Below are 12,231 nucleotides of genomic sequence, written 5' to 3' on the forward strand. Positions count from 1 at the left end.
CTCAAAATGCTTTGAGAGAGAAGGTGAAACGTAATAGCAGATACAGGAGGTCCTACGAATAGTGTATCAAAATGGCACATCAAGTGCTAATTGAGCCCGATAGTGCTGCACTCCTACCTACCTACCTACCTAACTCTAAAATTAAAAAAATCTCGTGAAATTCCCAAACCAATCGAAAACACGCAATTTCAAGATATCACTCATAATGCTCTTTTGGATCAAAAATATAAATTAACTCAAAATTATAGTTAATCGGGGACGATTCATTTTAGGAAGGGAGGAGTTAACGACAGCCTTCGCATAACAATCTTACCGTAACTGTAAATAAAATTGAATCTTTGCACTTTGCAATTACACTGTCTCATCAATTAAAAATCTTAATTAACGTTTTGATTACTTATGAATTCGATATGCTTTTTCCGTTCTGAATCCAATAATCCATTCTTATCAAAACAATACCGCTCGCCCTCACAAGAAGGCATTACAATAACAATTGTAAAGAAAACAGAACGCTTAACGTTCTGCTGGAATATGCTGTAACAGCTAATATTGCAATTAACTCTTTAATCTGGATTCAGTTAAGCTGATGCTTACACTTCAGCTTTATCTTCAAGATAATAAGCTCAAAATGTATAAATATTACTATTTCAGAAATAAAGATTTGATTTGTATCTGGCAATCCACGAGAATCACGTATTCTTATTTAACCCGCACGTTCGCGGATATAAAACATATATTTCGTTTAAAATTCCCTCGTCGCGGGAATTAATTTCCACATATTGCGACTCAACTTCTCGCAAACTGGTAGCAATTGCGAAGAAGACGACGATATAAACCTTGACTGAAACATTGGCCAGGAAGACGACCTGAAAGACAATTTAAAACCGTCTGAGCAACTTGCCGTGGAACAAATATGTATTCCAGATGAGCACTTTGCTGAGACTGAAAAAGCAGGCGAGATACAGGTTCGTCGCTACTACACGGGATATGCCATATACCAGAAGGTTTTCTGTAGACTAAAGTGCGAAAAATGTGCGTATTTAATGAGAAAGTGTGATAACTCTTTGGAAGCCTCATCGGAAGCCCTTATAAGGTCTGAAAACTATAAAAGCGCAGATGACCTAAGGCTGGTTAATCCCGATGATAGAGTCTTCGAAATAAACCGCCTTCAAATGAGCTGTTATAAAGAGCTCTTTTTAAAATATTCATGCAGAGTGGGTATAAAATCGATGATTTTAGCCCAGATTACTGCAATTACAAAACAGAAATACCTAGAGTGGTATAGCGAGGCTGGATATTGCCTGGAACATAGACATCAATTTTTAGACTTCCTTATCACAGTTTTACTGTTTAAAAATGCGAAATGGCTGGCACACCAATAGGAAGAGCTTTTAAAAATGAAGTAATATAAGTTATTATAAAAGACATAAGTAGATTGTAGGCCATATTTAATTTTTCTAGCAACTTCCGTGTTATAAAAGGTAAAAGAACTATATGAAATAAAAGTACATTAGTCAAATAACTAAAACACATTTCTCTCTTTTTAATTTCAGATTCTTCAAAAACTAATAATAGGCGAGTTTTATTTGACCAGCCAATTAAGCTTTTAGCTTATTTTGTATGGAAGACTTACAGCCCTATTCTGAAAAAAACTCTCATCTGAGTTGAGAGGAAAACTTTGAGAGATTTCTTGTGAGGCATATTTTGTGGAGCTATTCCTGCTCAAACCTCATAAGAAAAAAGCTTAAAAAGTCACCACGTGAGGTAAAAGCTTTTGCTGTCAAACAGCTGTTTTAATAAAAATAAACAAACAAAAACATAAATGGATAATACAGATATGTATGCGTCTGTGCTTGAGGGTGAAACAATCCCAATATGGGTACAATCGATTGCCCTTGATCCCAAATTTCGTGTAAAATCTTTAAGAGAATTTAATACGTTGGCTTGTCATAAGCTTTCATAGCTTGTATATTGGACTAGAGGCATTGCCAGTTAAAATGCTTTTTTCATTCACAATAGCTATGAGTTTTCCCAAAAAAAGTAGTTGGCAATAGCAACAACCCTCATTTTGACAGATAAAAATGTAAACAAATGAAAAATATATAAATGAAAAGTATAGAAGTGCACGAAATGGAAAATTTTATAAAAGATGCGGTAAGTAGGGATTTTAAATTAAAATTAAGACAAAATTAAATTTTTGTGTTTTCCAGTTGGAAATATTGACCATCTTTGCTGGTTTAGCTGCTGAATCAAGTTCGACTTAATAGGTATGCTTTGTTTTTGTTATTAGACTTTTCTGTATGAGTATTTTTTGCAGGAAGATATGAAGAAAGTGAACGAACCCGTTTTGCTACGAAGTCCGGAAAAGCCAAAATTCCTGTTAAAACAATGATGTACATGTATGTATATATGGTATTTAAGTAATACAATTACCTACAGACAACTAGCCGAATTGTTTGGTGTAACGAAGTTCACAGCATGGGCGATTGTTCGTCGGGTTGTCGCGTGGGTTATCTCAATAGGCCATGAGTTTGTTAAGTGGCCAACTGGAGATGCGTTGGAAGAAACAACTCGCAAGTTTTTACAAAGGAAACAAATACCAGGTGTTATTGGTGCTATTGATTGTACCCACATAACAATTAATGCACCAAGAAAAGACAAACATATATATTTTGATTGTAAACGTAATTATAGTGTTGTTCTACCGGCCATTGTCGATGCCGATAAAAAATTTATTGATATTTATTGTGGTGATCCCGGATCATATCATGACTCTAGAGTGCTAAAAAGGTCAGCATTTTATAGAAAAGCGGAAAGTAATATGGAAAGTTTATTTCCAAATTCTACTTTTATTATCGAGGACTCGGCATACCCTTGCAGAAATTACCTCATACCGGTGTTTAAAGATAAGGGTTTGTTAACGCCTAATCAAATCAGCTTTAAAAAAACACATTCTTCAGCAAGAATAGTTGTTAAAAATGCATTTGGAGCACTGAATGGACGTTTCCGAAGGCTTCTTAAATTTACGGAACACAGAAATTTATGTGCAATTTCGAATTTAGTAGCAAGTGCATGCATTATGCACAATATATCTATTATTACAAACGACGTTACAATTATTGGCACTCAAATTGAAAGTGCCGAACCGGAGCCAGAACCTGCTAATGAGCTGGCGAGAGAAGCAAGTGGAGATCGCCGGTATCAGTTGCTTACAATTTTAACACGAAGAAATTAATAAATTTTAATTTTTTTAATTTTAAAATGCACTTTAGAGCAAGATTTTCCATTTTCAATATCAAATAATAAAATTATTTATAATTTTACAACATATTTGTTTTATATAAACACGTACATATGTACACGTATGCATTTGTTCAAGATTTGTACATATGTAAAAAATGTTCATTTTATGATAAGCTTGATTATATATTTCCGTTAAAGAAAACAATATATATTCGTTATGAAATCAAGTAGCTTTTCTATTTTTGATTCATTAAAGACTGCTGTAAAATTTTCAATGATTGTTATTGCCCGCGTTGCCAACATAGTGCATATTTAAGCGAAAATGTGAAATAAGCTAAATGTGTTTTATTTGTCCATGATTTAGCCTGGATGAATTTATTGGAAAATGTGAAAAAAATCAACTGTACACAGAGTTGAAAAAAAGCTTTCGGAGTGTCGAATTTCTTTTTGTTGTCGCAGAGAGGTTATAACACGTGTTCACAGCTCGAGTGCTATATAGAAACTGAGCTTAGTATGAGACGAGCCGATGACAGTTGGTTGCAGCTGTCAACCTATACTAGGGGAGGCAGAGGGGAGGGCAGTCTTCATACTAGGGAAGATAGCCAAAGACCAGGCAGCCGGTACCCCAGTTGGTGAGGCTGAAATCCTGCGGGTCCTCACTCGGAGTTTGACTCCTCTGAGACCCTCAGGGGCTACAGGGTCATCAAGTGCGCGGACCAGGCCTCGCTAGATTTCCTGACGGGTAGTGTTGCTAAAATTAGCAACGCCTTTGTAGGCCTAAAATTGAGGCTTATCCCCGCCAGGGACATTCCGAAGAGACCTCGTGCTCGCCTTTGGTTACCCCCTCTGGAGGAGCCAGGCGAAAAACTCCTGAGGTGCATTAAGCTGCAGAACAAATCTATACCTAGTATAGTCTCGGCCTACTTGGCCCATGAGAAGACATACCACCGGCCCCGCTCACCAGACTAGTAGAGAAAAACAGGAAGGATGATGTCCTAATAGGGTGTGATGCAAACGCAAGGCACACCGTATGGGGTAGCTCCAGTATAAACACCAGAGGTGAGTCACTCATGCAGTATACTATTTTGAATAGTAATCTAAGTATTTGCAACAAGGGCGATAAGCCAACTTTCATTTTCCCAAGCTCGGACAGGTTTCCGGGATGGGAGGAAGTGCTTGACTTCACGCTATCAACAGATTCAGACAGTCTCGTTGTGGAAAACTGGAGGGTATCCGATGAGCCTTCCATGTCGGATCACTCCTGGATACTCTTCAGCATTCGCGAGAAGTACAGTGCGCCTCTCACATACCGGAACCCTAGAAGAACGGCATGGGGAAAATTTACCAGTATAGCAACAAAATGCCTTGAAAAGGGATGCAATAAGAGCATCAGAAATCCTGAGGAATTAGATTCAGAAGTAGAGAAGTTAGAAAAATTCCTAACCACAACTTTTAATAAATCTACTCCGCTAACAGTTTTGAAAAAGAGAAAGTCTCTTCTTTGGTGGAACAGTGAACTCAAGAATTTGAGAACACAACTAAGGAAGGCTTTCAATGAGAGTTTTAGAACCAAAATCTGGCAGCCATATAAAGACAGTATGAAAGAATACAAAAAAGCAGTCAGGAAAGCTAAAAAGGACTCATGGCGATCTTTCTGCACATCGATAGAAAGTTGCACAGAAGCCGCCAGGCTGAGTAAAATGCTATCCAAAGATCATATTAATACTGCCTACATTAGGGCGGAGGGAAGTGATTGGACCTCCTCGGCAAAAGAGTCTCTGGAGGTACTAATCACAACGCACTTCCCCGGGAGTCAGAAAATACCTTCAACGAGGGTTCAACCAGAACCACCGCTGAACGCAGCTGACTATCGAAGCCAAATAGTAGACAAAAGAAAAATTAAATACGCCATAAATAGTTTTGCACCATATAAAGCGGCAGGTCCTGACGGGATTATGCCCATAATGCTGCAAAAACTGGTAGAACCAATGGTTCTAAGGCTAGAAAATATATACAAAGCAAGCATACAACTATCTTACATCCCAAGAAGTTGGAAAAGAAGTAAAGTTGTGTTCCTCCCAAAACCAGGCAGAAGAACACACGAGAATGCCAAGGATTTTAGACCTATAAGCCTTACCTCCTTTATGTTGAAGGTACTAGAAAGGCTAATAGATCTACACGTAAGAACAATAATGGCGGAGAAGTTATCGAAGTCCCAACATGCGTACATGAAGGGCCGATCAACCGAAACCGCCCTTCACGAGGTGATAAGTGTAATTGAAAAATCACTACACCACAAACAATACACCATGGCTGCATTTCTAGACATAGAGGGCGCCTTCAACAACATAGAAGGAAATGCAATAATTAATTCTCTGGCACATGGTGGGATAGACGACACTGTGTGCAGATGGATACTATCGATGCTTGAGAATAGGAAGATTATAGCTTCAAACGGCGCTGCAACACAAACAAGGTATGTGAGTAGAGGAACGCCTCAAGGGGGGGTCCTCTCTCCGCTTCTATGGGTTGCAGCACTGAACGAAATACTACTCCAACTAAACGGCGGAGGAGTGAAAGCAGTAGCGTATGTAGACGATATAGTGTTGTTGGTTTCAGGTATGTTTCCTTCAACAGTCAGCGAGATTATGGAAAGGGCACTTCGTAGGTTAAACCTATGGGCTAAAAACAATGGTCTAGGAGTTAACCCGAACAAAACAGAACTGATGCTATTCACTAGCAGAACCAAAATACCTCAGTTTCAACTTCCGGTACTAAACGGTACTACACTCACTCTATCCCCCACAGCTAAATACTTGGGGGTGGAGATTGACACCAAACTGTCCTGGAAAATAAATATAGAAAAAGAATAAACAAAGCATACATGGGCTACTATACTTGTAAGAAAATCGTCAACAAGAATTGGGGCCTCAAACCAAGTATAATCATGTGGATGTATACGGCTGTCATAAGACCTATACTTACATATGGAGCTCTGGTATGGTGGCCAGCGCTAAACAAACAATACAATATTAGAAAATTAAATGGAATACAAAGAGCAGCATGTGCGGGTGTTACGGGTGCAATCAGGTCATGTCCGACTGATGCGCTCAATGTGATCCTGCATCAACTACCAATGGACATTTTTAGGCATATCTCTCTCTATACGTCTACCGAACTCGGCTAGCATCTTCCAAGCAGAAGTACTAGGCATAGAAAAAGCCTGCGAAGTTCTATTAGAAAACCACGGGAATATACATAAAGCAACTATATTTACGGACAGCCAGGCGACCCTCCTGGCATTGTCTTCACCCATGACAAATTCCAGTACAGTTCACAACTGCAAGAGAGCACTAAGCTCAATAAAAGACAAGCTCCAGCTAAACTTGATCTGGGTTCCCGGCCACAGGAACATTTTCGGTAACGAAAAAGCAGACGAGTTGGCAAAGGCAGGAGCTTTCCTCAATGAATCCATGGCGGAGCTAATACCAAGCCCGCTAGGATCGATAAAAGGAGAGATCAATAGACAATTTCAGCAAATTGCAAACAACAGGTGGAAAAACATTACAAAATGCGTCATAACTAAACAATTATGGCCAACATATGACAGGAAAAGAACCAATGACTTATTAAATAGGTCAAGAAAAAATATTTACAGAATAACAGCTACCACAACAGGGCACTGGCCATTTGGGGAACATGCGTCCAAAATGGGATTGCCCTACAACGACATCTGCCGTGGCTGCGGAGTAGCAGGGAACAAGGAAACAATCTTCCACTTTCTCTGCGAATGCCCAGCTCTAGCACAGATCCGACACAAAACACTCGGAATCCACCAAGCACCAAACCTTGAATGGATTTCTACTAAAAGCATATCAGACATAAGTAGTCTCATCGAAACCTCAAAATGTTTGAGAGAAAAGGTGAAACGTAATAGCAAATTCAGGAGTTATTCTACGAATTACAACTTATAGTGACTATCAAAATGGCACATCAAGTCAGTATTTTTATTTGCTAATTGAGCCCGATAACTACACTTTCGTGTAGTTTTAAATATACTGGTGAATGGTCAGAGGTCATATCCAAACCACTTTCTATGCACATATAATTTGAAGAGATATGTTTTGTAATGAAAAAATCAATAAGATCTGGTGTTTTAAGTGGATCTGTTGGCCAATAAATTGGTGTTCCAGTAGACATGATACTGCACCCAATCATTTGAAGAGCTTTCAATAACTCTCTGCCTTTTGTGGTTATAAACCTCGAGCCCAGTGGGTATGTTTCTCATTATAATCATCAACCATTATAAATCGGTTTTTATGGCTATTGATCAGTTCTAGGAAAAATAAAATGCCATAGATTTACTTGATGTCTTGGGGGACTGTAATCTGCTGTAAGGGACAAGTTGTTGTCACTATCTATGCGGTTTTCTTCATGGTGTTTTGTATTGCTTCTTATTATAATAGCATCTCCTCCGCGTGCACAAATATTCGGATGTATTGCATGATACATTTTGAAGTTTCTGAATTTAATGTAAGTTTGCTTGCTAAAATGGGTCTCAGATATTAAGCATACGTAAATTTTTTCAGTAACGAGTATTGTTGCTAACTCATTTTGGTGTTTAGTAAGGCCGTTTGAGTTCCATAGCATAATTTTTAATAATTTTGTCATATTCATTTATTTTTTGTACAGCGTTTTCGAGCTTATGAAGCCTCTTCTAAAGTGCAATGGTAAACTCATTTTGTTTTGTAAGCTTTTCTAAGATTTGTTAAAGAATGATAGCATAATTTGAACTAGTGTTCTCTTTTACAACTTGGGAATAAGTTAGCTCATTTGCTTTTGAAACTTTATTTTCAGCCATTTGTTGGCGTATTGCGTTTTTTGGAAGGCTTTTGGCATCTTTTACAACCGACCTTTTAGGACGTGGGTGGTTTTTCTATGTATCAGTTCTTTGGTCACGAATCTTTTGCAGTTCTTTCGCAACTACGCATCCTCTGTAGTTAGCAGGATGAGCCTCTCCACAGTTACAACATTTCATGCTTGTTTACCACAGTAGCTGTGAGTATGTCCATATGATTGAAACAATTTGCATTCACTGCTTTACGACCTCAATGACACACCTGTTACGCGGGCAAGCTCTTCCTCATCTGTTGCGTATAATTCAGCATTTATTTCGTTATTTGTAGGACTTAATTCTTTGTTTTTATGTTCTGATTTTCGGCTTTGAGAAATGCTTTCTCTTTCTTTAATTCGGCGCATAATTGCTCTATTGTTTCCAACTGCCTGGATTGTTGGTTTATAATTGTTTCATAACAAATTAGTTTATTTGCCGTAGTTTCTGGGTTTTCGGATATTTGGCCACCACCAGGTGGACATTCGGACATTTTTCATAATGAGCCAATATTTAGTAAAAATAACTATGTGTATACTTCGGTGTATACTTCTAAGCTGATCTAATACTGGTAAAAGCTTAACTATAAATAACGTAAATATAAATAGTTCTTGTAAGATCTCTAGATAAATAAAGCTTATGCTAGGTAGTCACTTTTCAGGTTCCTGTTTGCTGGTCAAAATCCAATAAGAAAAAAATGATAATTGCCTTACCCACTGAGAAACTTTTAGCAGGTGCAACAGCATATTCACTGGATGATCTCACCACACTTCAACTTCAATTTCCATAAAAAGCAATTCCGTGTTGAAACAAGTTTTTTAATTTAATTGTTGTAAATATTTAGAATTTTGAATTTATTGATTTTATTCTATCACACTTTAATTCTCGTCACTTCGCTCCAGGGTTGCCAAGCGAAAAAAGGAGATATCTTTTGATAGTAATACTTTAGAAAGACAGGGTAGAAGAAGGCTGTGTTAAGTCTTTCCCAGGTTTATCTATCAAGATAATCTGCGACTTTTCCATGAAATTCGATAGTATCTGAAACTAAGAATAGCATTGAAGAGCAAAGAGAGCACCTCTACAGCAATATTTGGTAACTCAAATAGCATTTTTGGAGAAATATTATCATGCCCAATAATTTCAGTAGGTGAAGTCTTAAAAGACTCGAGCGACTTTTTAGCTGTGTTGGGTAAGATTGACAACTTAAAGTTGTTCTTTGGGCAATTAGGTTGAAACCTTTTCTAGGTGATTTGCAAAACAATTAGCCTCTTCCTCGTTACTTCGAACCCAATTTCCACCCAAGTCTCGTATAGGCATGTTGAAGTCGGTTGGTGGCTTTATAGACTGTTGGGCTTTCCAAAGGGAATTTCGCTTGTTTGAATTTGGACACAGCTGCTTTATATACATCTCGGTGTGAATTCTTCCTCTCGTTTAAGCGTTTTTTTTAATTTAGCAGATTTTAATTGAAGCTGAGTGGAAGGGGAGCGATTTATCTGTCATGTCTTGCACGCCTTCCTTTATTTACAAGCTTTTCTATTTCTATATTAGTGATTTTTCTGGAACCAAGCGGCTTATAGATTTTGTTTGGTGTTGCTAAGACAGCTGCGCTTTCGTCAATATCTCTTCCTGTATTTATTTTGTCCTCAATATTAATGTGGTTACTGGCGCATTTTTTATATTTTAGCCAATTCGTTTTATAAGAAGTTAGACCCACTTTTGGATTCACGAATATGGCTTGTTCACATAACTTTATTAGTACAGGAGAGTGATCAGAAGATAGACCAGTCCATGTATCAGCTGTTATGTGCGATTTATCTACATATATTTTTGACTACAGCAAAATCAATTAAATCTGGTATTTTCTTACGATCACTAGGCCAATATGTCGGCTTACCAGGAGATATTATTTCAAGGTAGTTGTGCCTATTTATAACAGTTTGATACAGCTGTCGTCCTTTTGGATTAATAAGACGTGAGTACGTGTGTTTTGCGTTGTAATCTCCACCAGCTATAAATCTTTGACCGAGTATTCCAAAAAAGTCTTTAAATTCGATTTCTGTGATTTTAAAACGAGGTGGACAGTATAGAGCCGTAAGGTTTAAGTAACAACTCCGATTTTTTAGTGATATAATTGTAGCTTGTAACTGTGGTGTAGCATGAGATTCTAGAGCATAGTGGTTTAAACGAATGTTGATTAGACACTGCGGTGCCACCATGCGATTTTCCATCCGGATGATTTGTATCATAGAGTCTAAGTCCCCGTATATTGAAATTATTTTTATTTGTTAGATGAATTTCTGATATGAGCATTACATCTATATTCTTTTCAGACAAAAATCTGATTATCTCTAATTTATGTTGGTTAACACTGTTAGCATTCCATATACAGATATTTAGTAAGCTAATTTTTTACTTAATAAATTTTGCAGCATTTGATTTTGTGATCTTATTAAATCCTGGGTCATGTTTTGCATGGTAGACATAAATTGTGTCATACACTGTGTAAGATTTATAATAGTAGTTTCAATACCTCCATTTGGAGGATTTGCGGCAGTTGCATTTGCACAGTGTTGCCTCTCACCACATTTGCATAGCTTCCTTGCATATTATTATTGTAAGCAGTAATAGGATTTGAACTTTTGTTTGAGGTTGCTATAATTTCATCACGGGGTGTTTGTAACATTTGGTTACGACGCGCTTGAATGCCCTATGACAACTTCGATTTCAAATCTTCGCATACAGGACAACTCCTTTAGTTAGCAGTGTGATTTCCTCTACAATTGATGCATTTTTATTCAATTCGTCTTTCCTAAGGGTGCATTTAGAAGTAATGTAAATCACCACATATCACACAAACACTGCGTAGAGTGCAATATGATTTGGTATGCGCATATTCTTACTTCTTCAGTTATTCTAAGATGCAGCAAATATTTTGAATTATATATGGGATGGGTTTCATTTTTTTAAGTTGATTAGAATTCGGCAACAATTCAATTTTAAACATTGGCTGTGGTACTTTATTTCTATTAAATATATTTACAACAGTTTTAATACCAAACCCGCATTCTTCCAATGCTTCTGTGACTTCAATAGAGTTTACGGCGACTCGATACCCTTGATTACAACAATTAGACCCTTAGAGCTCTTCAGTGGATACGAATAATAGTTCTTGTTTTTATTTGACAAAAATTTAACTATTTCCATAAAACTTTTTTCACTGTAGGACTGAATTTTTGTTTCATCTATATTGTCTTTTTTCAAAGGCACTATATGAAAATTGTTAGTTCACTTAATTTAGCAACAAGAGTATTACTGCTACGCTCGCGCAAATTTACCGGAAGTGGTTTGGCATTAACGACTGCGGTGGTACCCTTCGCATCGTCGTCTGAACTCTTGCTAAGTAGGGCAAATCTGTTGCCATTTAAAACTTCCGTTTTATTCATATTTGGTGTGCCTCCTTGAAATTTTTTAGGATTGACCGCTGACTTTGAAGGACTTAATTTCCTTCTTATATTAACGTATCGCCATGTTTGCACAGACTGCCCTTTTTTTAATGGTACATTATCACCTTGCGTTATGCTATTCTTCGCTGCCTGCGTGCTTGCTGGTAATTGCTTATGTATTTTGTGAGCTCTGCTGCTCGTCGGGGCTGCTCAGTTGTTCGCTGCGACGACTTATCCGCGCTGCGCTCATGTTTTTTGTTTCTTTTATTGTTTATTTTGCACTTATTTGGTATTTTATTATGTTTATTGTTTGCAAAAAAAGTCTTTTTTTTGGTGTTTTTTTGTTTTTATTAACACTTTCACGTTACTTTTAGAAAGTTTCTGCGGAGCTTAACTCTTTAACTTTTAACTTTTTCAGGCACAAACACTGTCACTGTTAAATATATACTATAATTACTAATGGCAATTTATAAGTTGTTTCATTTAATGGTGTTTTGTGAGCGTGGAAGTGGTTCAATAACGTCCATCTGCAAATCTGCCACTGCTTTCTTGACAGGGAACATATATACAAAGTATCATTACAGTTTTTACTAACTAGAGTTCAAACAGACTTATAGACAGTGGCGAAGATTTTACCTTGTCTCTTCATCCTGA

The 12,231-nt window shown here is 37.3% G+C and overlaps 1 protein-coding gene and 1 pseudogene across 1 annotated transcript in view; one reads left to right on the forward strand and one right to left on the reverse strand.

The window, feature by feature from the left end:
- LOC126764111 (uncharacterized) overlaps positions 1–12,231 on the reverse strand; it is a 340,586-nt gene that overhangs the window by 259,917 nt on the left and 68,438 nt on the right. The gene's annotated exons all lie outside the window — the stretch shown is intronic.
- Positions 2,131–3,266, forward strand: LOC126764683 (uncharacterized; annotated as a pseudogene).

The sequence above is a fragment of the Bactrocera neohumeralis genome, unplaced genomic scaffold, assembly GCF_024586455.1.
Source record: "Bactrocera neohumeralis isolate Rockhampton unplaced genomic scaffold, APGP_CSIRO_Bneo_wtdbg2-racon-allhic-juicebox.fasta_v2 cluster09, whole genome shotgun sequence".
Classification (NCBI taxonomy): Eukaryota; Metazoa; Arthropoda; class Insecta; order Diptera; family Tephritidae; genus Bactrocera; species Bactrocera neohumeralis.